This window comes from Hyperolius riggenbachi, chromosome 1, assembly GCF_040937935.1.
Source record: "Hyperolius riggenbachi isolate aHypRig1 chromosome 1, aHypRig1.pri, whole genome shotgun sequence".
Lineage (NCBI taxonomy): Eukaryota > Metazoa > Chordata > Amphibia > Anura > Hyperoliidae > Hyperolius > Hyperolius riggenbachi.
In genome coordinates this window covers 506043462-506068032 of record NC_090646.1, presented here as the reverse complement: position 1 = coordinate 506068032, position 24571 = coordinate 506043462, and positions in this window count along the sequence as shown.

Genomic DNA, 24571 nt, shown 5'->3' with positions numbered 1-24571 from the left:
ATTCCTCACACAGCTGTTCCTCTCAGCTGTAAAATCCTCCGTCAGTTTTGGCATCAGTGTTGGATACAAAATGTATCTAATACTGAGCTCCCAGAGGGCTAGACCATATCTCTGCACAGGGGAGTTGCTATCAACTCCTCAGTTTATAGTTTAATTATCACCTTGCTGAAAGAATCTTATTGATATGGTGGTAAGGGGTTAAAGATTCTAGCAATGTGTGTTTATTATATTTGCTTCTCTTGACTGATAAAGATACTAATAATGCTAATTGTAGACAGTGGTCTGCCCCTCTCAGCAGCTTGTAAAGTGGATGCAGCCTGGAGTGAATCGCCTCAAGCAGGCAGCCAGTCTGAGTGTAAACACAGACTAGTGTTATAGCTAGTTATATTCCAGCAATATTACAGCTCATTTAGTTACCTGTTACCACCTCAGATCAGCCTATTTCTCCTCATGTCGCCTGCATGCTGTGAGTGACACAGTGAAATACATTTGTGAGCTGTGTGACAGAGTAACCAAGCAGCTCAGGGTGACCCAAACTACTATGAGCTGTGTGAGAAATGAATTTTTAAGCAGGGATAGTGAGAGAGAGACCTGGGTGAATAAATAAAGTGCCCCTAGCACTGGTGGTAATGTGTACACTAATAAAGAGTATTAAAAAAAAAAAGTCGTTTCAATCGATAGTATTCCTTTAAATCACCAGCAACAGCAAGCAAGAATAAACTTAAAATAGTTTTGATTATTATTATTATTTATTTATAAAGCGCCAACATATTCCGTGGCGCTGTACAATGTAAGAAAACAAAACAAGGGATACAGACAATGATATACATCAAATATGAACACTGATACAAGATACAGCACTGCTGATTACAATTTGATTTAACATGATGACTAAAATGTATAAATGTTTAACAGAGTGCAAACAATTAAATTAATAACATTCCATGACACAAAAGGGTGAGAGCCCTGCCCTTGTGAGCTTACAATCTAAATTTGATTGTACTTTTCCACCTACTTTTTGGTACCTTTTCAATTGTAAAGTTCTAAAAAGTTATTCTAAATAGAAAATGAAAAATGATCTCCTAGGAGAAAACTCAGGAGAAAAAGTTAATTGCATATGGGCCAATGTGTAGTTACACAACCTTTAGAGCCAGTAACTGCAGACAAGCATTCCTGTTTCTCTCCATAAGACTGCTGCACTTGTCAACAAGTAGTTTGGCCCACACTTCCCAAGCAAACTGCTCCACCTGTGCCATGTCTGGCGCATTCTCCAGAATGCATGCATTAGTTCTTTCCATAAATGCTTGGAAAGATTCAAAGCACAGAGTAATGCTGGGCATACATGGTCAGATTCTTTCTTATCATTCGAGCCTCTGATGGCTCGATTGATAATATCCGACAGGTCCAAAGACCCGTGAGATAGATTCCCCACTCGATCCCCACGGGCAGACAATAGCGGGGAATTGAGGGGAAGATAAAGAGCACCCGCGGGACGAGCGGGGATCGATCCGGCCGCCCACGGGGATGAGCGGGGATACGGCGGGAGTCGATCCGGGAGTCGACTCGTCCATGCCCAGCATAATAGATCAATGTGTGATCTGGATAATCATCCTGTTGCAGGCTCCATTACATGACTGAGACACCTTTCTGGCACTGACCAGTACATTTTGCTCTAGAATGCTTTAATCATTCCCAGCCAGGACATCTGTATAAAGGTGGCCACTAATGATACAATTTGCTGAAAGATCGTTTAGGAACAATACTTCATTTGAACGACCAGAAATTATAGTTTTTGACCAATAATGGACAAAAATATCCTAACCTATCCGATTTCTGAAATCGATCCGATTTTCAGATCGATCACTCAATCTGATAAGATGGTTTCGAAGATTCTTGTCCATTAGTGGTCCCAAAAGATCATTTCTGATTGTTCATATGAAGAATTGTTCGTAAATGATCGTTCTGAACAATGTACAGTTAGTGGTCACCTTAAGGTTTGTATGTTTTCTCCATGTCTGAGTGGGTTTCCTCCAACATCCCCAAAACATACTGATAAGTTAATAGTTTGCCCTTTCAAGATTGTCTCTAGCCAATGTTAGGGATATCAGACAATGACTATGGTAGGGACTAGATTGTCAGTTTCTCTAAGGGACAGTTAGTGACATGACTATGAACTTAAAACCACTATGGAAGATGTCATAACTACAGTATACTGTATAAATACATAACAATAATCTGACTCCACTCTTTGCATGATTGTTTCAGGTATGAAACTCATAAACTATGAATAGTCAACAGAAATGCAACTACCAAGAAAATGCATAATGTACTGTATATGGTATCTCCAGTACCATCAGTATTGCACATTGTGGCATACTGGCCTTCCTAATTTATGGTAGTACACTAGACTTGGTGTCCTTTAGCTGTGGATGAGAATCTAACTTGGGATGCTGTGTGCCTAGAGTTTGTATGTTCTCTCTGTGTTTGAATGGGTTTATTCTGGATACAGTTTTTCCTACTAAAATCATACAGACAGTTATAAAGCAACTTACGTCACAAAATCTTTGTTATAAGACCATACCTGGGTTCAAGCCCAGGGACAGATTTCCTACCAGGCACAGTAGGCCCATGCCTGAAGGCAGCTGATGTGGAAAGGCAACTGGTATTTGTCAGTCATAAAAGTCACATGACCATCAGCAGGACTGCACAGAGCAGGCAGGATCTGGAGCTAAACACAATGTGAAGACCTGGTGGCAGGAACAGGTAATTATATTAACTAAAAAGTGATCCGTGGCCCGGCACTGACAATGATGGTGGATGCAGCATTTCTTATATGGGATGGGGGTTAATAGAGGAACAGCGTTTAATATATAGAGGAGTATGATGAATGCAATTGTGTAATGGAATATGTGACTTTAAAGAGAACCTGAGGTGGTGCGGCAGGGGGGGCATATGGGACACAGAGGCACGTTCCCTGCCTCATGACATGCCTCTGTGCCCCCCCACGCCGCTCTCTGCCCCCCAAAATTAGCAACAATAATTGTCGCTATTCCGGAGGGTAATGGGAGGAGAGGGATTGCCTGCTCAAAACACCCACTAGGGGCATTCCTGCAGGCTTTCCCCAGCTGCCATTGGGCAGCTGTCTCTCCGTGGCTGCACCCCCTGCCACTCCCCCTCCTCCCTGCATGCTGGGAGAGAATCTCTCTCTTCTTCCAGCGCCGTGACCCCAGAAGTCACAAAAGTGAAAGTGGATCCTAGCAGGCCAACGGAGCTGCGGAGAGCGGCGAGGATGGCAGCTACTGGATCAGGTAGCATAGTTTTTTTATTGTATTTTATGTGCCCACCTCTGGCTCTCTTTAAACCCTGTACATGTATAATTGTTGCACATGACTTTGTGTGGCACTATCTTTTTGTTTCAGCATACGTTATTACCTATCCTTATCAGCATAAAGATGGCTTGGCTTGAAGGGTGTATCATCTTAAGGGCGAGCAAGGTTTAAGGCACTGGGTCTTCTATGCTGATAGGCTGCGGAGATGTAAATCTGTTAAAGGTCATTAAATTAGAAAAACTGGGCACTGAGATTGTAATCTGACTTAGAAAAATACTACCAGTGCTAATGAAACCCAGTAGCATAGACATGCACACATGCCTTGTTCATGTCACTATGTCCCTTTAGAGAAGCTCACAGTCTAATCCCTACCAAGGTCATAGACTGATGTCCCCAATTTGAGGCAAACCAACTTGCTAGTATGTTTTGAAACCAGAGTGCCTGAAGGAATTCTATGCAGAAGAATGTGAGTAGAATCTATAATCCTTATGCAGATGGTGTCTTGTCAGGATTAAAACCTGAGATCCTAGTGCTACAAGACAAGAGTACTATACGCTACACCATCATGGGAATAATATCATGGTATGAAAAGTCCTTTCTAGTTTTTCCATGCAAAGGGTAAAACTGTATAGTCATGTACAAATATATTCTGCGCTACTCTTAACTTAACCTGGCAGTATTATTCAAATCAAATTTTCACAACACAATGAGAATCAAATTAGAGTTCATTCACATAACGACAGGTCAAATTGGAGGGTGCAGTGGTCTATGAAGACGTATCATAAAGCAAGTACATGGAAATGCATCTGCTGTGCAGGTCAGGAATGCAAGTTACAGTATCACAAAGGTGAAACCAAGATACTTTGCAAATATACTTTGTGAATGAGCCCAATGGTAAGCATGGGTTCATCCTACATGTTCGCTGGTCTGCAGTCTGGCAGGCAGAGAACCCATGGATATATTCAGTAAACCACGATAGTGTCATTTGTAGGTAATACACATATTAAACAGGTATTTGATGCATAAAGCATAATCACATGTAACTAATTACACTTCGTTACTAACACCTAGTAATACATTACACATATACTAACACACTAAGGATAACTTAAAGAGACTCTGTAACAAAATTTTGAGCCTTATTTCTTCTATCCTATAACTTCCTATAGCTGTTCTAATGTGCTCTGGCTTACTGCAGCCTTTCCTAGTTGCACAGTGGCTGTGTTATCTCTGTTAAATGATCTAATCTTCTCTCCTCTGTCGGGTCTGTGGGGCTCAGGCAGTCAGGCTGGAATGTGCTGTGCTGCTTGTGATTGGATAGAAGCTATACACACCCTCTCCAGGCCCCCTGCACACTCTGTATGACTCACACATTGAGCTACTCTCAGCCTATCACTTGCTAAGTCTTTTGTTTGTAAACACTGCCTAAAACTGGCAATTACAAGCCAGGATTGCAGCATGGAGTGGCAGAAACAGCACAGAGGGGTCCAGGAGAACATAATGAATAGAATGGTATGCTTTTTATTGCAAGAATTTTACAGTACAGATTCTCTTTAAAGTGAGCCTGAAGTGATTTTTAAATAAAAAAAACAGATACTTACCTAAGGAGGGGGGAGTATCTGGGTCCTCTCCTGGTCCCTTCATTCCAGCACTGTAACCCCCATTAGCAGTCTTCAACCAATGGGTCGAAGTCTGCTCTCTTCCACCGCAGGAGGCTTCTGAAGTCTTCAGGAGCCCGGATGCTCCCAAAGACTGGTGGCTTTGCACTCTGCATGCGCGAGTGTGCTCTCTCGTACATGCTTAGTACGGAGCTGCCCGTCTTTGGGAGCTCTTGGGCTCTCAAAGACTTTCGAAAGTCCCCCGCTGCAGGAGATTGAACGGGGGAGACAGCACTGAAACAAGGGGACCATGAGAGGAATGGAAGGCTCCATAGGACCCAGAGCCGTCCCTCTCCATAGGTAAGTATGTTTTTTTTTTTTTTAATTACTTCAGGTTTGCTTTAAATCATGTCTAAATTAGCTGTTTTTATACATTTTATGCCTGGTACACACCATGCAATTTTCCCATTGAGATCGAGAAGAAATTTCCTGCTGGTCGATAATTTCCAGCATGCCCAATCTGCTTCCGATCGAGAAAGGGAATGATTTTGAGACCAATACTGCTCAACATCAATACCTTGAGCGGAAGCAGAATGGACATGCTGGAAATTATCGAACAGCATGAAATTTCCAGTCAATCTGTTGGTAAAATGTAATGGTGTGTACCAGGCATTACGCATGATTTATATATGCATTACACATTACATTATCATTGCTTAGATGAAACTTAACTAATGTGTGCATTTTGTATCACCATTCAGCATTACGCTCTACTTATTTGCATAAGACATTATGCACGCTATTCTGATTACCACAGTTTAGTGAATATACTCCCTAGTGTGAACTGGCCCTAAGTCTGAGAAGCTTAAGAACTCTTAAGAAACATTCAAACTTTACTGAAAAGTTTAAAAGACGTGTGCATGAACATTGCTAGCAATTAATCTCATCAATTTTTATGAGATTTATTTGCTCTTGAGCATTTGAGTAAACCCTGACTTTTTTCTTTATACAAGAAATATTCTACATACCTTTACAGATGCCACCCTGCAGGGAACAGTCATATTTTGAAGAAACTCAATGTTTATTTTATGTCAGTGGGAACTCCTAATCTAGAGAAGCATGTTGCACACATTTTCTCATACTTCCAACTTCCTTTTTTGTCTTAGCACATTTTGATGCTCGCTTTCAGATGTTGCAGATCCAGCAGCGTGGATAATTATTGCTACTCAGTCAGGACTCTGCTGGAGTTCATGCTGATGCCTTTAGTCCCACTGCCTGCTCTTTGTTTACACAGAACTCATTTTACCCCTTTGAAAATGAAAAGTTAAAGCATTACTAAAGTTAAACATAGCCAGCAAAGTATTGTCCTTCTGTCCTTCTCTGGGTCAAAGATCTGTTCTTTTGTATGTTTTCCAACACGTTTTTCATGCGCTAGTAGCTAATATATACGTGCATGTTCTCTGTTACACATGTATGAAACATGCACCCCTGCAGGGATTTCTGGTTTTACGGAATCTGCGCATGTGGGGAAAAAACACCCCCACTCAGCATTGTGAGGGTTTTGGTGGTTGCGGCTCCAGAAAAACTGTTATAAGACATAATGAAAATTCACAAATTTACAACACTAGGTCAGGTATATGCAAGGCCGGATTTACCAAAACACACTGTAGGCACGTGCCTACAGGGGCCTTATTTGGCAAAGGCAGTGTGGCGTAGTGGTTAGCACTTTCGCTTTGCACCGCTGGGTCGCCAGTTCGAATCCCAGACAGGTCAACATCTGCAAGGAGTTTGTATGTTCTCCCAGTTTCCTCCAGGCACTCCGGTTTCCTCTCACATACCAGATATCTCACACGGATCCGTTAATTGGCTCCCCCTAAATTGGCCCTAGACTGCAACACATACTCTATACAATACATACATAGGATTATGGTAGGGAATTAGATAGTGAGCTCCTCTGAGGGATAGTTAGTGACAAGACGATATAGTCTGTACAGCGCTACGCAAGATGTAGGCGCTATATATACTAAATAATAATAATAATAATAAGGTGGCTCCCCTCCCTTCTCAAATTTCCTCTCTCTCAGCAGAGCCAGAGGGCGATGTCACTCATCACTCAGCTCCAGTCTGGCAGCCGCAGGCACATAGTTTGGGGTGGAGATCCGAAGCTTAATCAGTGCCTCCTGTGAAAGTGAGAGTAGCTTGTTGGTCGGTGTGTGGGTATTGCATCCTCCTCCCTCTGTCCCTGCACTGCACCAGCTACAGCACAGATCACAGAATTGGTGAGATAGAATATCTTAAAGCTAATGGGGAAAAAAGGCAGATACTACCTAGGAGGAGGGAAGGCTCTGGGTCCTATAGAGCCTTCCCGCTCCTGGTGCCCTCGGTGCAACGCTGGCTCCCATGTTTAAATCCCCCGCCACGGTGGACTTCGGAAGTCTTCAAGAGCCAAGTCCTCCCGAAGACAGGCAACTCCAAACTACGCATGCGCAAGTGCACGAGAGAGGGTGCTTGCACATTTGCAGTATGGAGCAGCCCGTCTTCAGGAGCACTGAAGACTTTCTTTAGCCTCCTTCAGCAGCCCAGCGAGCTAAATTAGTCAAATACTGCTCCCGGGGACAGCGCTGCACCGGGAGAGGAGAGGGAAGGCTCTATAGGACCCAGAGCTTTCCCTCTCCATAGGTAAGTATCTGGCTTTTTTTATTCTTGGTTCCCATTGACTTTAAAGCCAATCTAATATACAGGGTGGGTCTGTATATTAGATTGGCATTCCTAGATTAACAGTTTCCTGGAAAGTGGATTGGTCGTCGTGGGCCAGTTGAATGGCCCACAAGGTCTAGCGATCTGACCCCTTAGACTTTTATCTTTGGGGTCATCTGAAGGCAATTGTCTATGCTGTGAAGATACGAGATGTGCAGCACCTGAAACTATGGATACTGGAAGCCTGTGCTAGCATTTCTCCTGTAGTGTTGCTATTAGTGTGTGAAGAGTGGGAGAAGAGGGTTGCATTGACAATCCAACACAATGGGCAGCACATTGAACACATTTTATAAGTAGTCAGAAACTTGTAAATAACTACTGAAAAAATAAAGTTACGTTAAAACCAAGCACGCCATTGTTTTTCTTGTGAAATTTCTAATAAGTTTGATGTGTTACATTACCCTCTTCCTATCTCACATATACTAATGTGCCACAAACAGGAAGTTAATATCACCAACCATTCCCCTTTTTATTAAGGTGTATCCATATAAATGGCCCACCCTGTACATTATATATGAATGGTCAGCCTACCTTAATGGAGACGACTCATAGAAAACAGAAAACACTTTGTTAGCACAATGTGTTTCTTGGTCTTTAGCAGCTTCATCAGGTCAGAACAGTGTGATGATAATAGCAAGATATGGAGCTAATTGCTGGGAATACACGGTACCGCTCGATTGAGCCATTTAGATGGCTCGATTGATAATTGCTGACATGTCCGATCACCTGCCCGATTGATTCCGCGCTCGATACCGCATGGGGGACAATAGAAAGCGATAAGGAAAACGAGCAGAAGATAAGAGAATCGCCCGCGGGGTCGAGCGGGGAATCGATCGGGCGGCATAATCGAGCCGCGGAAACGCACCGTGTATTCCCATCATTAGATGCGACCGCTGTAATTAATGTGATTTAATGTTATTATTTCAGACCAGAATCTTGTGAGCTTGTTGCATGACCAGAATGTGTAGGAGGTCTCCTTTACCTGTGCCACATCTCCAAAACAGAGGGGAGGAATTTGCAAACATTTTATTTAATTGGTAATGGTACCATCTTGAGAGTATCTTATATTCCAATTCCTGGTATCTGGTGGAGACCGATTTTGTGTGGTAATATGAGGATTGTTTTTTTTTTCCATTGCATTTCTGTAAAGGTTATTGTTAGGTCTTTTCTCCATTTGGACCATATGTTAGCTGTGGGATTTTTTGGGTCATTCAAGAGTGTGTATAGACAGAGTCCCTCTAATGGGTCCTCTCAAATGTTGTCAGTGGTCCATCAATTTCTGGTTTAGTACCTATGGATTGTAAAAAAATGCTTGAACTGCATCAGGTTCCATCCATCCAGAGAGGGGACTTCTCAGAGGTGGTTTAGAGAATTCCATTCCCCATTTGATAGAATCCTTCCCATGTGGAATTTGATTGGTCCATTTTCAAGCTGCATACTTTTGCAAACAACATTTGCATAATCTTGCATCAACTGGAAATGTTGTGCATCTCATTGACCATCCCTAGTATTTAACCAGTTTCCTATAATAAGGATTTACCAGCTCAGAAAGGTTGCCTGCAGCCTTTAGATGTTTTCTAGCATTGCAACGCATGGTCCCATCAAACTGCTACAAATTACCACCCATATGAATTGACTCCAACATTAACAAAGATTTCTGCAGGTAACATTTTCCACTTCATTTCTTTGCTGTTTTAACACCAGGAAAATAACTGTGGGGATGAGCTCTTGTGTAACCACACTAGCAAAACAGCCAAGTTTATGGTACTTTGCTGGGACAATTTAAATGTAAGTAATAACATTGGGTCTCCTGGAAACCACTGAAGCAACCACTCCACAAGGAAAACAGTTATTATAAAGTAGCAAAACCTTATAACGACCATTTAAAATGGGCCCTAGAGACTTACAAAGTTAAGATCAAAGCAGTACATCTATAATGTGATTAACATACTTTACATACAACAGTTACCACAGAGTATATACGAGTGCACATTCTCTGCTTGCAGTCTGACCAGTAGACGACTACGCCAAATATGAATGGTCAATTGTATAAATAATCAGTATGGTGTGAAATTCACAAAGAGGTCTATCCCAGGCCTGACAAGTCAAAAAGCGTTCCCACAGATTGTGATAGGATACACACTATAAGATCATTTTAAATATAGAGTACTAACTAGCAAAACAACCAAGCTTATGGTACTTTGCAATTTTACATAAAGAGTACTACCTAGAAAAACAACCAAGCTTATGGTACTTTGCTGGGACGATTTAAATGTAAGTAATAACACTGAGACTTATGGAAATCACTGAAGCAACCACTCCACTCCACAAGGTAAACAGTTATTATAAAATAGCAAAACCTTATTACGCCCATGTAAAATGGGCCCTTAAAGGGAACCTTAACTGAGAGGAATATGGATGTTTCCTTTAAACAATACCAGTTGCCTGGCAGTCCTGCTGATCTCTTCGGCTGCAGTAGTGACTGAATCACACACCTGAAACAAGCATGCAGCTAATCCAGTCTGATTTCAGTCAGAAAACCTGATATGCATGCTTGTTGAGGGGCTGTGGTTAAAAGTATTATGAGATTTTTCAGCAGATTTACTGTCTGATCGATTTTCCAATCGATTTTCTGATCGTTTTTCGAATCGATTTCCATTCACTTCTATCAGAAAAACGATCGAAAATAAGATCGGACCTCTTGGAAATTATCTATTGAACCATCTATCTGCCAAAAAATCTCATGGTGTATTCCCAGCATTAGAGACACAGGGTCATCAAGAGAGTTAGGGCTGGTTCAGACGGACGTTTGGAGGCGTTGCGTTTGCTGGCGTCGCGTTCAGCAGCGTTCGTGTGCGTTTGGATGCGGTCGCGTTTTTTCTTCCCCTAGGGGGACATTAGCCGTCGCGGTTAACCTCCCCTGGAAGCTACATGTAGCTTCCAGGGGCTCCTTGAACGCCAGGGAAAATCGGGACCCAAACGCCGCGTTTGTGTAAACGCGCTTGAAAGCTTGGTACAAACGCTCCCATTCACTTGAATGGGAGCGTTTAACACCAAGCCCTGAACGCTGGCTGTAAACGCTCTGCAAGCGTCCGTCTGAACCAGCCCTTAGGCAGCTGGTATTATTTTAAAAGGAAAACCTCCATATCCTTCTCAGTTTAGGTTCCCTTTTAGACACTAGGAGGACAATCCCAGGCCTGAGAAGTCAAAAAATATTCCCACAGACTTTGATAGGATACAGACTATAAGATTATAAGATAATTATAAGTAAAGAGTACTACCTAAAGAGCTGTATAAGACTTGTCTTAATGAGGATGTCATAGAAATAAGGGCTAATCTAGGAATTAATGATACAGTATGTCAGTAGCTAACATATAGCAGGTGTGCAGTGATGATTGAAGAAAAAAATAAAAAAGAACATCAGGTGTCATCACGCGGTAGTGATGTGATGATGACTTGACATCGAATATACCAAAAGCAAAAAGCAATGACCTCAAAGAAACCGCACCAAAACAGCTATATCAGTAAGCAATATACCATCCTTTATTGAAAATACAAACATAAAAACCATTAAAATATGGTGGGGGACAATGTATAAACCCACAATATCGGAGAACCGGAGGAATTACAAAGTGCTAGTGTTAACATTGAAGAACCTCAATATAGCATAAACGTGGCACTGACCGTGTATCAAAATTGTGACACATATAAAACCAAACATTATTTACATACATGTGCAAATAGCATGAATAAATATTACAAATGCATAATAAGAGTAAAGGGAGAAAAGTGTGATAACACCAGGAAGGGAGGAACCCCCTGAAATAGTATTTTAGAACCAGAACGGAACCAGAAATCAATCACATAAGTCACAGTTTGTGAGCAATATAGTAAAGTCAATAGAGTGAGATACAGACTGTATAAGAATTGTATAGGGAATAAGAGTGAGGTCAACAAACAAGTGAATAGGATCCTACCAGTACAGTGTCTCCACGGGTCCCCACCGCCGCTATCGCGATTCGCCACGTATAGCGTGGCTTTTTCAAAGCTAAAAGGTTCCAGCAAAACTGCCCTATTTATACAAATCCAGGGGAGGGGGGATGCCCAAGTGTAGCGTGGCCACGCTACCGCCTCCATTGCGCCGCGTTGCTACATCACTCTGTCGGCTTCCGTATCTACGGTGGCCCAGAGGGGCCAAAAAGGGTGCACGCGTATAAAAATACGCATCCCTAGCATGAAAGTACGCATGATCTAGTCTAGGAAATACGCATGGACTCATGAAATGTACGCATAAGCGCCATCTAGTGGCCAAATGGCTAATTACATGAGGGAAATTAATTACCATTGCTGACCCCAAAGAATAGAGAATAAGAGATAAAAATAGGGCAGAAAGAGAGAACCAAGTAATAAAATTTTAAAAATAGAAGTTATCCCAAAAAAGGGTCAATTCATTCATCATACAACAATTATAGAAATTCCGTATTGGAAGAGCAAGATGGCAAAATTGAACATCATACACAGAACAATACAATGGAATAATGATTTACTCTAAATGTAATCACAAATTGGTCACAAACATAATCGTTTTTCTCTTTTACTCTCACATTATAATGAACAAAATAACACATGATCTATTAGAATATGCCAACAGATAGATCCAAAGGATTATATAGCTGTGTGGACACAGTGTGAACTCGATAGACACAGACACTTAATTCATTTCAGATATTCAGATTAGTATTCCCGAACACCAGAGAGATTCATCCACGATCCACCCAATCAGAAACCAAGGCACCCAATCCCTCGAGCAGAGACCTCCGATGGATCTGTAACTAGAAATAGCACATTAAATATAGTGTAATTACTGCTCCACAGAAATGGATTTTCAGGAGGAGGCTAGTGGCCTAAGACAAAGATTCTTGGAGAGAGGTTACCCCAAAAGAGTGGTAGATATGGCATATGGGAGAGCTAGGAGATCAGAGAGAGAGACATTATTGTACCCAAAAAGGAAAGAGAGGGACCAATGTGTACGGTTGTGGACACCCTACAATAACAGTTGGAGCCACCTACAGGGGATAATTAAGAAACATTGGCCAGTACTAACTACTGATTCTGTGATTGCACAATATTTACCTGACAGACCCTCAATCACAGCCAAGAGAGCTCCCAACTTAAAGGACTTACTCACCAGGAGTCACTTTCAGGCAAAAAAATCCAACAAGGTCCAAACGGGAGGTAGCTATCAGTGTGGAAGATGCAACATTTGCCCCTTCATGATGACCACAAGGATGGTTACTAGTCCCAAGACAGGCAGAATACACCGATTGAAACAATATGTCAATTGCCAATCATGTGGTGTGATCTATATGTTACGGTGCCCATGTGGCCAATTATATATTGGACAAACAAAAAATATGCTTAAAGCACGAATTCAAAAACATTGGTCGACTATACGGTTGGCTGAAAGAGACTGGTTAGAGGGCAAAACTCTCACTTCTGTGGCTGATCATGCATTGAAGGCCCATGGGGGTGACTATAAGGGCTGGACTGTGATTGGGTTACAAAAAATATCTTTATCTCCCCGAGGTGTTGACATTACCCAGGCCCTCTTGAGAAGCGAGACTAGATGGATCTACGACATGGGATCTATGCAACCAGCAGGTATGAATGAAGACTTCACCTTTATAGGATATTTGAAGTGATCTGTTTCTAATGAACTTGGGGGGCTCTCGTTCTCTCCGGTCTGTTTCGTTTGACACACTTTATGGGTGGAATATCTTTTGTATGTACTGGTTAGTGCACTTATTTACGGAGTATGTTGGTTTTATCACAATATTCTTTTTTTAAATATCTTTATTTATATCATTCCATTTTTACAAAATCAATCCATAAAATCCAAGACAGAGATATTCCCTTCTAGCCGCATACAAAAGTTACTTTTATCAAAACAGGGATTTTCTTTTCTTTCTTCTTTCCTTCCTCTCTTACTACATATGGAGCTTCTTTACTCTAAACATCTCGCTTTACCATACTACATCTGCCAGAATCCTCCAACCCTAAGTGTCTTGTAAATTTCCCCTTGATCACCTCTATTGCTCATTCATTACTATTACTCACATTTACTTTTTACTCTCATCTCCCATTTGTTCACACCCCTCCTTCATTCATTCATTCATTCATTCATACACTGGGTCCTCTCTTCTTTTACCCTTCTCTCTCTTCCGCCACTGAACCCCCCCGGGGTCTTTCTGACGTTTCACATTCCCCTTGCCAACCTTTCATATTCCGCTTCATCCTTAAACTTTTCCCATTGACGCCATCTCTTCTCATGTAGGTGCCCCTCCCCCTTAATATGACTAGTTAGTTCCTCCATTCTCTGTGTTTCTGCCACTTCTTTAATCCATTCCTGTATTGTTGGGCTTTGGGTCGATCTCCAATGTCTTGCTACTAATATTCTTGACGCATTGATCAGGGATTTCAGCAGGGAATTTTTATATTTTTTAATTGACCATCCATTACTGTGCAAGAGAAATAGTGCGGGATCCTCCCATGTCTCAATCTCTGTGATCTGCTTTATTATACCCCCAACCTCCGCCCAGTAACCCCCAATTTTCTTACATCCCCAGAAAATATGCATAATATCTCCCCTCTCCTCCCCACATCTCCAGCACAATGATGAGGCACCCGGGAACATTCTACTCAATCTATCCGGTGTGTAATACCACCTTACAAAAATCTTATACCCTGCCTCCTGTCCTCTTGTGGGCATTGCAGATCTACTGGCCAAGTTTAATACTTTTTTCCACTGTACCTCCGTAAATGTCTTCCCCAGATCTTTTTCCCACTTCTCCCTCAACACTTTTGTAGGGTCCTCATTCTCATTAAGAATCTTATATACCCTTGACAACATCCCCTTATTTTGCCCTCTGCCTCTACACATTTCCTCGAATGGAGTTAAGGCTCTGCTTAGGGCCTCCCTGGATCCCTGGCTCTTCACAAAAGATTTTATCTGGGCATATCTCCACTCGTCCATATACTCCCCCTCCCTTGAGTCCATCAATTCTTGGATCGGGGTCCATTCTGCATCAACTAATATATCTTTAACTCTCTGCCCCTGTCCCCACTTCCAATGTGGATAATTAAGGGGCTCCATTCCCATAGGGAACCTTATGTTCCCGAAAATGGGGATCATGGGGGTGGGCCACGGCGATATTCCCCCAGTCCTCCTCCATTTACCGAAAATGTTCAATGTGTGACTCACCAATTCCATCCCCTTTTTCCCTATCTCTATCCGACTTTTCTCCTGAATCCAGGGAAGGTTACCTATTGGGCTCCCTGTCATTTCCTCCTCCATCATTACCCACCTCTTCTCCCCGCGGTTCCTGTTCCAATCTATAATTCGGACTAATACCGAAGCCTCCGAGTATTTCTTAAAATCGGGGACCGCAAGGCCCCCCTTTTCCCTCTCCGTCGTTTGTAACCTGTAACTCACCCGGGTTTTCCGCCCTCTTCCTATAAATCTACCAATTATCCTTTTCAACTGCAAAAAAAAAAGGGGAGGGATTGGAACCGGTAGGGCCTGAAACAGGTAGAGGAACCGAGGGAGCACATTCATCTTTATGATGGATATTCTACCAAACCAAGAGAACCAGGGGCGGTCCCAGGCCTCAAAATCCTGTTTTATCTTTTCCAATAAGGGGAAATAATTATCACTTACTATATCCTTTAAGTCAAATCCAATTTTTACTCCCAGGTACCTCATCATTCTACTATGCCATTTAAATGGGAAACTTCGTTTCAATTCTTCCCTTTCTTCCCCCTTCAACCCCCATGCAATTGCAGTACTTTTATCAAAGTTAATCTTCATATTAGAGAGTCTCCCCACTTTATCAAATTCCCTCATTAATCTGGGTAGTGACTTCTGGGGGTTTCTAAGATAAAACAACATGTCATCTGCATATGCTGATACTTTATGCGTCTGTCCTCCAATTTCCAAGCCCCGTATGCTGGAGTCCGCCCTCACCCTACACAAGAATGGCTCCAATGACAATGCGAACACCAATGGGGAGAGGGGACAGCCCTGTCTCGTCCCATTCTTAATCTCAAAAGAATCCGAGATCACCCCATTAGCTCTTATCCTTGCATTGGGAAAGGTATATAGACCCATTACCCTTGCACACATATTTTCTCGTAACCCCACATGCTTTAGTACCCCCTCTATGTAGGCCCACTCCACCCTGTCAAACGCTTTTTCGGCGTCTGTAGATAAAAAAACGACAGGGCTGGAGTGGGCCCTCGCCCAGCACGCCAGATCAAGGGTACGGATAGTACCATCTCTAGCCTCCCGACCTCCGATGAACCCAACCTGGTCTGGATATACCAGTTGGCTCATAAACGGTGCCAGCCTGTTAGCTAAAACTTTCGCAAAGATTTTTACATCAACGTTCAATAACGCGATTGGTCTATAACTTTGGCACTGCATTGGGTCCTTTCCCTCCTTGTGTAGCAGCGAAACATAGGACTCCAGCATACGGGGCGTGAACCCTCGGCCTCCCCTCTCCCCCACTGTCATTCCATTAAATGCTTCCGCCAGATATCCCACCAGTTTTTCACTAAACCTCGTGTAATATTCTGTTGTTAACCCATCCGGCCCGGGCACTTTATCTGGTGGCATTTGTTTTATTGCTCTTTTAATTTCTTCAATCTGAATCTGTCCTTCCAGAGATGAGGCGTCTTCCTCTGACAGTCTGGGCATTCCACTTTCCTCTACATACCTTCTTATTTCCTCTCTTTTCCTCTCTCCTTCCCTCATTGGTGTCTCCCCTTTCAAATTATATAACCCTTTATAATACTCTCTAAACACCTGGGTTATCTCTCCCAACTCGTGGACTATTCTAGCCTTCTTGTCTTTTATACATGGGATATAATTTCTCCTTTGCTGTTTTTTTAAGGCCCTTGCCAACATGGCACTACTCTTATTCCCGTATTCATAGAAGGAACGTTTACATCTTACTGCCGTGTTTTTAACCCCCTGAAACAACAATGACCTTAAATGCTCTCTCTCCTTCCTTAATTCCTCCCAACAACCTTCTGTATTCTCCTCTTTATGCTGTTGTTCCAATCTTTTTATATTTTCCATTGCATTTTTAATATTCGCATCCCTTTCCTTTTTCTTTCTGGCCCCTTCCTGTATCAAAACACCCCTAATATAACATTTGTGGGCCTCCCAGACAGTCATTTCAGACGCCCCACCCCTGGAGTTCATCAAGAAATAAGTGTCCAATTCATCCCTCATCTTCTGTACAATCCCCTCATCTCTCAACAAAGAGTTATTTAATCGCCACATCATAGGTCCCCTTATTTTTTCCCCCCACTTGAGATTCATTATTACTGGTGCATGGTCTGACAATGTTATAGGGCCAATTTCTGATCCACTCACCAGGGAGAGTATATCATGCGACACCAGGGCATAATCAATCCTGGTGTAGCAGCCATGTATCTGGGAGTAGTATGTATAATCCTTCACGGTGGGGTTGCACACGCGCCAAGTGTCCACAAGTTGTGCTCTATACAATAACTCTCTAATTCTTTTATAAGTTTTTAAAGATGTCGTTGATTTTCCCTCAGACGTGTCCATTCGGGGGTCTAGTGACACATTCAGGTCTGTACCTATTATCACCCCACCCTCCCTGAATAATTCCAGTTTATTCATAAACCTCCCCAAAGTTTCTGCCTGCTTAACACTTGGCGCATAATACGACCCCACCGTGACCATCCTATTCTTCAGTTCGCCCTTAATTAAATTGAATCTCCCCTGCGGGTCAGCATATTCCTCCTTTAGTACAAATGGGACGTCTTTTGAGAACAATATGGCCGTCCCCTTCACCTTAGATGGTTGTAAACCACTCAAGTATACTGTTTTATAATACCTGTGGTAGAGATTTGGAGGCCTTGGACCCTTAAAATGGGTCTCCTGTATGCAAACTATGTCTGCCCCCTCCCTATGACACAACCTTAGAATAGAAGCTCTCTTCTCCGGAATATTCAACCCCCTAGCGTTCAGTGACAGAATTTTGAGACTACCTGACTTCATTTTCTTCTACTTTCTTTGTTCTCCCCTCTGACCCAGTGTCCATTCTTTCCACTTTACCACACATTCCTCTCCCCCCTCCCCCATTCACATCCCCCATCCCGCTCATCCCGCAGCTAACCCCCTTCCCCTCCACCCTCCCCCCCTCTTTTCCCCCCAAGGAATATTTCCACTTGAAACCTATCCTCAGTTTCTAAGGCGTGCTGCTACGCCCTTTGGGTATTAAGCCACCATCTCCCCAGAACGTGTAAGAGTGATCTCCCCCCGCGAGGCCCCGCCCCATTCCAACGTCAGCATAGAACTGTCAAGAGAGAGGGGGCGGAGAGAGGGGGGAGGGAGAGAAGGGACGTAAAAAAAAAGAAAAAAAAAAAAAAAGAAAAAAAACCAAATAAATAAAAGGAGAAGAAAAGGGGGGGAGGGAAGGGGAAGGCAGGGAAGAACCCCCGCCCCTATTCGCCTACCATCCAAAACCCCGCTCAACCCCCAACCCCCCAGGTCCCCACCATGAACCCCCGGGGTCCACACCAGGGCCCCGGCCTAATTCCTTCAGGATATATGTTTTAATTACCCCCCCCCCCCCATACAGTTATTATCCTATCTTAAATTCCTCTCATCCCCATGGCCACATAGTACCTCATCCCCAAATTCACCATGTTCCCACCCTCCCCCCTTCCAATTCTGTGTCACCTCTCTGTCCTGTGAATTCAATTTAACCCCCCCCCCCCCAATAGCACACTACCACATTACCACATCCTTCTTATTACTACTTATTACTTTTGCATTGATTGTTTCAACATTTCAACATTTCTCATATATACACAGTGACCCCCTTCCTACTCTGTGTCATCTCCCCCCTCCCCCCCCCCCCCCCTTATCACAATATTCATACTTGGAGAGTCATCTACTATGGTAAGTCTATGATACCTCAGCGCAATGGATACCACTTTGTCCGCATAGAGCAGGATAGTCACAGTACCTGTTCCTGGAGTTCCCACCTCTTGGACTTTGCGGAGTGAGTTAAAACGGAGCTGTGATCTTGCTGTAATCCCGACAACCACCAACACACACCGCTCCGTATGGGTGCTAGGACGGTCACGCTGGACGGATTTCCGGGCCTCTAGGTCATGTGATCCACACTGTAGGTGATGGATGGTTCCCCTGTGCGTTCCAAGTGCGTCCTCTGCGCGGTGCTGCAAGAGAAGCGGAAACAATAGTGCACACTGTGTGGGGCCGAAAAGACCAGGCGCAAGAATCCACTTACTAGAAGAAAATTTGTTTAATAGCAGTATTGCAATGTAGCCTCCACTTCCCGACTCGAGTTTCGGCTTCCGCCTTCGTCAGGGGGTGGGGCTACAGACACAGGAGGTTATTTTTATTTGCATAACTCCTCCCTCCACATCACGGAGGAGTTTAAACCAACAGTACATAAATATATATATCTGCATGAACAATAAAAATCGCGTGTTTGGATTGCAGCAGTATAAATTGCAGCAGTATAAATTTTAAAATCCATAGGTATCACAAGAATAAAAATATATGTAAACATATATTTTTATTCTTGTGATACCTATGGATTTTAAAATTTATACTGCTGCAATACTGCAATTGCAATACTGCTATTAAACAAATTTTCTTCTAGTAAGTGGATTCTTGCGCCTGGTCTTTTCGGCCCCACACAGTGTGCACTATTGTTTCCGCTTCTCTTGCAGCACCGCGCAGAGGGCGCACTTGGAACGCACAGGGGAACCATCCATCACCTACAGTGTGGATCACATGACCTAGAGGCCCGGAAATCCGTCCAGCGTGACCGTCCTAGCACCCATACGGAGCGGTGTGTGTTGGTGGTTGTCGGGATTACAGCAAGATCACAGCTCCGTTTTAACTCACTCCGCAAAGTCCAAGAGGTGGGAACTCCAGGAACAGGTACTGTGACTATCCTGCTCTATGCGGACAAAGTGGTATCCATTGCGCTGAGGTATCATAGACATACTTTTCCTTCTTTTGCGCTGTGAAGCCAGCGCACCTTCAGCAGCATTTCTCCCTATTCCGCGCTACTGTTTGTGTGATATTTCATCTACTATGGTAAGTGGTAGATCTCCATCTAGAGGAGGTTGGCACTTTGAAGGCATGTCATGACTGTGGTGAGTGGTCCTTGACATGCCAGATGTGTTATGTGGGAGTCACGCAGGGTGGTTTCATGTACGCATTGTTTTATGTATGCATCCCCTTGAGTAGGGGATGTGAGCAATATCCCCAACCACATCTAGTAATTACACTATATTTAATGTGCTATTTCTAGTTACAGATCCATCGGAGGTCTCTGCTCGAGGGATTGGGTGCCTTGGTTTCTGATTGGGTGGATCGTGGATGAATCTCTCTGGTGTTCGGGAATACTAATCTGAATATCTGAAATGAATTCAGTGTCTGTGTCTATCGAGTTCACACTGTGTCCACACAGCTATATAATCCTTTGGATCTATCTGTTGGAATATTCTAATAGATCATGTGTTATTTTGTTCATTATAATGTGAGAGTAAAAGAGAAAAACGATTATGTTTGTGACCAATTTGTGATTACATTTAGAGTAAATCATTATTCCATTGTATTGTTCTGTGTATGATGTTCAATTTTGCCATCTTGCTCTTCCAATACGGAATTTCTATAATTGTTGTATGATGAATGAATTGACCCTTCTCCTTTTTTGGGATAACTTCTATTTTTAAAATTGTATTACTTGGTTCTCTCTTTCTGCCTTATTTTTATCTCGTATTCTCTATTCTTTGGGGTCAGCAATGGTAATTAATTTACCTCATGTAATTAGCCATTTGGCCACTAGATGGCGCTTATGCGTACATTTCATGCGTCCATGCGTATTCCCTAGACTAGATCATGCGTACTTTCATGCTAGGGATGCGTATTTTTATACGCGTGCACCCTTTTTGGCCCCTCTGGGCCACCGTAGATACGGAAGCCGACAGAGTGATCGCGTTGCTACGCAACGCGGCGCAATGGAGGCGGTAGCGTGGTCACACTACACTTGGGCGTCCCCCCTCGCCTGGATTTGTATAAATAGGGCAGTTTTGCTGGAACCTTTTAGCTTTGAAAAAGCCACGCTATACGTGGCGAATCGCGATAGCGGCGGTGGGGACCCGTGGAGACACTGTACTGGTAGGATCCTATTCACTTGGTTGTTGACCTCACTCTTATTCCCTATACAATTCTTATACAGTCTGTATCTCACTCTATTGACTTTACTATATTGCTCACAAACTGTGACTTATGTGATTGATTTCTGGTTCCGTTCTGGTTCTAAAATACTATTTCAGGGGGTTCCTCCCTTCCTGGTGTTATCACACTTTTCTCCCTTTACTCTTATTATGCATTTGTAATATTTATTCATGCTATTTGCACATGTATGTAAATAATGTTTGGTTTTATATGTGTCACAATTTTGATACACGGTCAGTGCCACGTTTATGCTATATTGAGGTTCTTCAATGTTAACACTAGCACTTTGTAATTCCTCCGGTTCTCCGATATTGTGGGTTTATACATTGTCCCCCACCATATTTTAATGGTTTTTATGTTTGTATTTTCAATAAAGGATGGTATATTGCTTACTGATATAGCTGTTTTGGTGCGGTTTCTTTGAGGTCATTGCTTTTTGCTTTTGGTATATTTACTGTATTTTTGACCGTTCTGCACATTACAGACCCACCCCTTGTTTATACATATAGGGTGGCGTATTGATTGTAGGGGATGGTGCTCCCCGTATTGCTTTTTGCTTAACGATGACTTGACATCGGACACAGGCAGCCCAGGTGGTGTCAAGGAAGGTGATCGTGCTGGTAATCTTCTTTCTTCTTTTATTTGGCTGCACCACACATCACCAGCTACCTAGCGGTTATGTCCTTCTGCCTGCGCCCCCCTTTTTCTACTTGCCGGTCTGCACTTAGGGCGGTCACACTGCCCAAGAAACACCCCTGTTGAGACATATATGAGGTGTGTTGGAGTGATTCCAGCTAAACTGCATTAACTTGGTTATATGCATAACTTTGCACTGTTGAATTGAGTAAGCACATTAAAACTTTTTGATACACCCCGGGTTGTGGCTTTGGAATTTTTTGGTTATTGCAAATCTGGTTTAAGTAACAACGCTCTTAATGGTCAGGAAATTATCAATTGCAATGGAGTAAATTGCGTTTTGGATTATATAGTCCAGTAAAAAAAGAAAAAAAACTAAAAACTTGGTCTCCTAGAATGCTTTGGGAGAATTCGGCATAGCTAAAAAGCCTAGGCTGTGACATCACTAGGAGGGCAGGGCTATATACCAATATACAGCAATGTACAGTGTAGGAAGTGTTCCTGATGCTGATGTTGAAACCAGGAATATTAACTTTGAAGTGGGTGTCCTGAATAATTTAGGCATGAATAACATATTCCTTGCAACATTAAGGTCACCTGTTGAAATCTGGGCCAGGACACTATCTGCATGGAGTTTGTATGTTCTCCTTGTGTTTGCATTGGTTTCCTGAGCCCTCTACCCAAGCACTCCCTGTTACCCTACCTGCCTATTGTAGTGGTATGTCTTACATGTTAATTGTATTTATTTTTGGAATACAATAAACTTTAGCTTCTGAGAGGGCTGGGACTTGTGACTCTACCCACATATAACTTTCCTACATTCTGTCCTTGAGCCCATTAGCTGGGACAGCGAGGTCCCCAGATTGTATTGCTGGCTGATGTTATTTATACAATGCTTGCCTCTTTTTTATTTTTTTATTTACAAAATTATATTCTTGCGTGGAAAGGAGACCATTGGGAGAGTGTTCCAGATGTTTGCAGAAGTAGAAATCCTGTAATTGGGAGATGGACAGGGCCCTGCCAAGGCAGAGGCGTGGGAAGCAGTGGCCTCTGGGTGCAGATTCCTGAAGGTGTGCCTGTACCCCCTGAAAGCACACCTTGCCCGACCATATGCAGAGCAGAGCGTACTGTCTCGGCGCAGCCAGGATCATCCTCACCCTGTCATACAGTCCCTCCGTCTCCATTATGTCCTCTAATGGCACCTCTCTTTACGTGCACAACCTGAAGAGTCAGAGAGGAGATTGAGAGACTGTCTGACAGGGTGTTGAAGGATCCAGGCAGCGCCAGAACAGATAACTATTACAGAATGCTCTGCTCTGCATATGCCCAGGGAGGGGACGAGAAGCTCACCTAATACTAGGGGAACAACTAGCTATACTTGTGGAGGGGGGATTCCCCATGGTGTGACAGCAGGAGGATAATTTGCTAATGAGAGGTTTGAATTTCGAATAAGATTGCTGAGTTATTGATGTGTTGACGATATCAATAATCAGAAAGGGAAGCTGATTCAGAAGGTAGAAAAATTCCAAATTCCAAATTCAGTTTTGTTTATATTTAAAAAACCTAGGGGACATGAAAGATAAGATAGCATTTAGACAGTAAGACAAATCAGAAGATAAAACAGAAAAAGAAGAAGCAGAGAAACAATAACATATAGGTGATATTGGAATCCAAAAGAGCTAATAAGGCGACCAAGGTCACAGATGCACAATGAGAAGGGAAGAGATTCAAGCACTGAGCCCTGTGGTACTTCTACATACAGGGTAATTGGAGGCACAGGACGGGCCATACAAATATAGACAATGGTCAGAGCTGCCTGCCACAACTATGGCAACTCTAGCTTACAGATTACTCTGTATACGGTATATTACAGGAGAATATGAGCATGAGGAGAGAGGCACTTTTATAATACTGATTATACAACCATGCTGGAATGTAGCAAACTGACAAAAAGATAAAAGAATCCATGAAAGCAGACATTCTCTTGAACTTAGAGAGGCTTTGCCTGACCATCATTCATTTTCTTAACCTCCTTAGCGGTAACCCCGTGCTGGACACGGGGTAAGCCGCCGGAGGGTGCCGCTCAGGCCCTGCTGGGCGCGACTTTCATAATTTTTTTTTGCTGGACGCAGCTAGCACTTTGCTAGCTGCGCCAGCACTCTGATTGCCGCCGGCCCCCGCTCGATCGCCGCTATCTGATGCGGCGCGCGCCCCCCCCCCAGACCCCGTGCGCTGCCTGGCCAATCAGTAGCAGGCAGCGCCGAGGGGTGGTTCGGGACTCCCAATGACGTCCCGACGTCGCTGACGTCATCCCGCCCCGTCGCCATGGCGACGGGGGAAGCCCTCCAGGAAATCTCTTTCTTTGAACGGGATTTCCTGATCGAAGCGGGCGGGGGGATGCCGCTGAGCAGCGGCTATCATGTAGCGAGCCCTGGGCTCGCTACATGATTTAAAAAAAAAAAAAAAAAAACTGCTGCGCTGCCCCCTGGCGGAATTTTTCATACCGCCAGGGGGGTTAACAACTCATTGAATTATAACAAGCAGAACATGGTGATCATTTTAGGGAAGATTTGACATGATGTGCAAGATTTCCATATCCTCTCTCCATTGCTTCCAACAAAGTTTTTGGTGGGGTGGGTGTTTTGAGCATAAACATACATAATTCATGCATTAACTAGTAACAAGGAATAATTGTACTAGTTTTATCAAACCTATCATACATGAACAGTGGTCTTATTATGAGTGATGGTAACATTGTGGTCTTATTATAGGATGATTAGGGTATATTTTTGGTAATTTTCTTTTCTCATTATACGTACATAACAAACTTTTATTCTACAAATTACCTTATGTGTTCAAATAGAAGAATATAAAATGGAATCTATGTCTACATAATTCTTATCTCATCACCCATTTACAAGTTCAGCAGGCCA